Source organism: Macrobrachium nipponense, chromosome 10 (assembly GCF_015104395.2).
Source record: "Macrobrachium nipponense isolate FS-2020 chromosome 10, ASM1510439v2, whole genome shotgun sequence".
Lineage (NCBI taxonomy): Eukaryota > Metazoa > Arthropoda > Malacostraca > Decapoda > Palaemonidae > Macrobrachium > Macrobrachium nipponense.
In genome coordinates this window covers 13,092,485-13,098,478 of record NC_087204.1, presented here as the reverse complement: position 1 = coordinate 13,098,478, position 5,994 = coordinate 13,092,485, and positions in this window count along the sequence as shown.

Here is a 5,994-nt window from a genome sequence, read left to right as displayed (position 1 = left end):
CATTGTTGTTTCTGCATTCATCTTTAAATGGCGATTCAATAATGAGACCCATTTACTGGGGAGGAAATTTGATGGTGGGAAATATACGGCACAGAATTCCCTTCCATGAATTCAGCATTCATTAATGAAAAGATAATGAGAACTACCATTCACTCGCAGGCAATAAAATACCGCCATGACAAAACCCAAAAAATAATTCGTATTCGAACCCTCTCAGCGAACTAGTATTTAAAAATTACCATGGGAATGGAATGATGCTATTCAACTTTTATCAAGTCAGTCATAAATATTTTGCAAAACGCGTTTTATAATGAAAGTACAGGAAATGTGAAGACCAACAGTAGGGTTGTTTATAAAGCAATTATCCATAATGACGGACTGTCGGACTGTTGGCGTTTACGATAAAAAAATTTAGATGGCGAATACTGGAATCGACATTTGTTTGTTTGTTTGGTGTTTTTACGTTGCATGGAACGAGTGGTTATTCAGCAACGGGACCAACGGCTTTACTTGACTTCCGAACCACGTCGAGAGCGAACTTCTATCACCAGATATACACATCTCTAACACCTCAGTGGAATGCCCGAGAATCGAACTCGCGGCCACCGAGGTAGCATGTCAAGACCATATCGATGACGCCACCGAGGCGCTGGAATCGACGTTTGTACATAAACATTATTAAAAAAAATACATTGGTATTTAGAATTGATCATTTTTCTCAGTGACATTATTTCAAGACACATTATAGATTATTACACTCCTATCCCGTTGTTGACTATCTTGTGCTATACCTGAGCGTTTGTTTGTTTGTTTGTATGGTGTTTTTATACTGCATGGAACCAGTGGTTATTGAGCAACGGGACCAACGTCGAGACTGAAATTCTATCACCAGAAATACATATCTCTTATCCCTCAGTGGAATACCCGAGATTCTGTTTATGGAAAGAAATCGATTCATTCAGTGTTAAAAGACAGAACAGAACAACGCCCACCTATTCAGGGATGTAGTCTGATGTGTGACGCAATCATTTCAGCTTCGATAATTCTACCTTTTGAGAATTACACTGAAGAGTAACAACCATCATTATAAAAGCCTAACTCTTTTTATTTTTATTGTTAGTTATGAATAATCACTTCTTGAGAGAATTATATGACACGTTTTAAGGGGTAAGTATGTCAAGGAAAAGTAAAGTTTGACAAGTTTATATGTAACCTAACCTAGGGGCGTGTCCCCACACCACCCCCCCCCCCCCCCCAAAAAAAAAAACCAAAAAAAAAAAAAAAAAAAAAAAAAAAACGGGAGCTTTTTATATAACCTAACCTATGGGCGTGGCTCCCACAAAAAAAGAAACACACACACACACACACACACGAGTTTAGTATATCCAAACGGTTATTTTTAGCATTTCGGAACCTGGCTCGACTATTTCGGGAGTTCATGGCTGGAGGTCTTCATCGGTTTTCCACTCAGTGGCTGTGTTTGAGATTCTCATTACAGGAAGTTGCTTTCTCAGAAAGACGAATTGATTCGGAATACACGTCCAATCGGCGTTACGCGGTGTTTGCCTTTGCATTATTTGAGAGAGAGAGAGAGAGAGAGAGAGAGAGAGAGAGAGAGAGACCCATTTACATTTTCAATGCATCGCTACAGATATATTTCACTGAGGACAATAGTTAAGAGGAGCAAATAAACACATATTAACCATTTCTCGTCGCAGACCAAATTTCATAATTGGAACCATAAGATTCGAAAAAATTTGCTATCAAAAAACTAACTTTTTCACGGGAGCTTAACTACACTTGAAATCAGCACAGAAACGCACATAATATGTAAGCAAGACTTACTTGGATATATCTCATCTCAAAACTCAAAAGAGTAAAGCGAAATTTAACTTATTTTCTTACCTTACCACAACAACTGGATCGTCCGTCAGAGTAATTTCGACGACGAGGAAGCGACAGAAACGACCAACTCAGTAATCCAGACACAAAAACCTGTAACAAGAAAACAGATCCACGATAGAGACAAGACAAGGTTTTATTTTGATGAAGAAAAAGGAAAGACAAAATGTAAAATAGAAATAAAATATATACTTTCGATGGTATGGGTGGCTGGAACTGTCGTGTTCACATGAAATAATCCAGTTTAAAATTAACAAAGATTATAATTTATATAACAAGAGCTTGGTAAAATGTAGTTTATTGTATATAGTATATAAACGACTTTATGACATTTATAGCATCTTCCTAAAGTATAGAAACTTCTCAATTGCAAGCATAATAAATTAATTCAAATCAATGGTCATTCAACAATGATTATGTGTATGCATAAATGTGTGTTTGTATATATATATATATATATTATATATATATATATATATATATATATATATATATATATATATTACACATATATATACATATACATATATATATCATATCTATATATATATATATATATATAATATATATATATAAGATAATAAATATAATAATATATATATAAAGAATCTATAGCATTTATAGCATTTTCCTAAAGTCTACAACATCTACTCAATTTCAAGCATAATAAAGGAATTCAAATCAATGGTCATTCTGCAATAAACTGGGTGTAACTTAAGTATCCTTTCTACATGTTCAGAATATGTAATACTAAATCATATGTTCACTGGGAACTGGAAATCTTAGCAAAAACGAACGTGGCAAATATAGAAGCATTGCATTCTCGTCGTTTGGGATGCAATAATGCAACAGAAGCGGAACAATGTTATTTACAAAATGCGTTTTTTTAAACATAGATAAATAATATTTCCACGAGTAATACCGTAATTAGAAATATATATGGTTGTACTGCCTTATATTGCAGAATTTGGGAAAGCGAAAATACCAGGAAAAAATAAGTTATATGCATTATACAGCCGAAGAACTATTTTTAGTGTAATGGTGTGACAGAATAAGCTCTGACGTTTTGATAGAGAAGAAAAATCAAGTAGTAATTTCATGAGAAAACGTGCGCATTATTATCTCCCAGAATACACCCCTCTTACACAAACCACAGAAGTTTCATGCTACAGTAATTTTGCTGAAAAATTTTCGTCATTAAAATAATGCAGCTTTTTTTTATATGCTATTAGAAATGACTAAAGTTTATTATTAGAAAAATCAGTCGTTTTAGTACCTTCTCACTTGTACTGTAATGTAATTATATTCAGGCATAAAATGTTCTCTATATTACGCCAGCTTATATTTTCATTCGTAGTTGATGGAAAAAAAAAATAATAGGTGAATAAATAAAAAGATTTCTCCCGTTCCTATTTTGGTGGAGAAAATCTCATTTGCGCTTTTTTTCGCTGGGCGGATATCTAACTAATGTTTCAGGACTGTGTTTAAACAGTTGCTATACTATATTTAGTATGTGCATATGCTGCAATTGTTAAATGTGAGGACTGAAGATTAATATTTCACATAACTAACTAGATAATAGGCATGAATTACGTCGTAGTTTTTCATATTTCCTAATCAAGGTCTTTTTCGCAAGTTTTTTTGTTGTACAAAAATTTAAGAACAATTCTTAATAGTGTAGGAAATGGTATTCATTATTAGGCATGAATTACCTCATCATTTTTCATATTTCCTAATGAAGTTCTTTATAACAGGTTTTTCTGTGTGTTCAAAATCTTTTAAAAAATATGTTAATAATTAGGAAATGGTATTCATTATTTTCCCTCGCCTTGCTCTTGTGATGAACACCACAGTAACATAACATATCCTTATTTTCGTGTAATTCATAAATGAAGGGTTAACCATGTGTCAAAGATCGATTAATTTGTATTTCCTCTGGTCACATAATGAAATTTCTACCAGCAAAGTTTTAAGATTAAATATTTACAGTACATTCGAAAAATATATGGCTCCTGTGAACAACAACAACCCCCCACCCCTCCAATACGCTCCCCACAAAACAACAAACAAACAAAAACAAAAAACAAAAATAGCTATCGTTTGCGGCATTGTCAGGTTCATATAGACATTTCGATTTTATCTATAACTAGTTCTTAACTTCAGGAAACTATACAGATGGTTATTTACATGAGATTTTTAAGCACAATGACTATCATTCCATACAGTTCCTTTTAATTAACTCAGAAAAAAAGAAACCCTTTATAAGTGATCGTCATTCCATAAAGTTCCTTTCAATTCACTCTGAAAAAAAAAAATCCTTTATAAGTGATTGTCGTTCCATAAAGTTCCTTTTAATTTACTCTGAAAAAAAGATATACTTTATAAGTGATTGTCATTCCATAAAGTTCCTTTCAATTCACTCTGCAAAAAAAACAATAAATAAAATAAAATAAAATAAAAATCCTTGACACAGTTCGCAATATAGCATATTTTAACCCCAAGGCCTCTCACTTATTAATTTGTAACTCATCAATATTCCCATTGTCATTATGCAACTTCTCTAGGGCCTCTTGTCCTCCTGAAGTAGGATTGAAGGCCTCTTTTGTCTTTGAACTCCAAATCCTGGTCACAAGCACAAAGCCTCTTCATGAAAAGTTTTTAAAATTGACGCCGTGAACGTGAATATGCAATTGCTTGGCGAGCATGCATGCACCCACTGCATTCTCCTGAATATTCATACGCACTACGTAGATTAAAATTACATACTCTGATGTTTCTCTCGTTGTCATGCAGAAATACAGTCTCGAGCAGAAACGCTATCTTACAGAGCGAGTTAGAGAGGAGGAGAGAGAGAAGAGTAGAGATAGAGAGAGAGAGAGAGAGCGAGAGAGAGAGCGAGAGAGAGGGGGGGGGGGGGGGGGGGGGGGGGGGGGGGGGGGGGCGTACGAAGGAACAAAAATTAATATAGGATGCTTCTTTTTCCCTAAAATACCTTTCATTGAATAACTCTCAAAGCTTTCAAGTAACCTACGTAAGCAAAGTGTGAACTAAAAAAAAAAAAAAAAAAAAAAAAGTAAAAGCCTTAAGTGAGAGGACTTCATCTCCATAAAAACTCCCTTTATAATATTTGTTCCTAGCTAATTTAGATCCCTTTGCCTTTTCTCAATGGCCATTATCAGGCTTCAATGGTGTCTCCTAAGGATTCCTAGAGGAACGAATTAAAAAAAAATAATAAAACCTTTTCTTCTTTGATTTTAGGTCAAGTTTTAGGGACATTTCCTTAAGTGGGAATTTCTTGGAATGCATTAGGGATAGCATCATTCAACCCACTCGCTTTGATAGGATGATTGCCAAATTCCTAATTGAGGTCTAATTATTAACATGTCTGTATATCTATATATATATACACACACACACACACACATATATATATATATATATATATATATATATATATATATATATATATATATATATATATATATATATATATATGTGTGTGTGTGTGTGTGTGTGTGTGTGTGTATAGATAGATAGATATAAAACATATACGAATATTATATATATAATCGAGCTACAAATGTCCTTTAATATCTAATTTGCTCTACCTCGGAATTAATATATTTTCATATATGTTTAATCGAAGGGAATTTTTTAGTCCAAAAGAGATTTTTCCGGCTCACGGGAGTGAACCTTCGACACCTTCAAATCCAGGACGAGAGGAAGAACTGGACACAGGAAGACCACAAAGCGGAAATGATAGGCGCTGGATGAAAGCAAGAAAGATCCCAAAAGCAGTCAAACGAATGGATAGCAAGGACTTGGATATGAATAAGAAATATTCAGCTTTCCTACGAAACAGAAGACAACCACGAAAAAAGAGAGAAAAGCCATGACAGGATCATCCATATACCGATTTTGAGCAAAGGTGAAACTGTCAATGTTCATTTCAGGATCATCCAGAGGACGAACCACAAATGGAGACCTGTTTCGGGAAATTCTAAGAAAGATTAACTTGATTCTTCAGTACTGGAGAGATGAAGAGAGAGGGAGAGAAATGGGGTAAGGGATGCCCTCGCAAGAGAGAAGTGG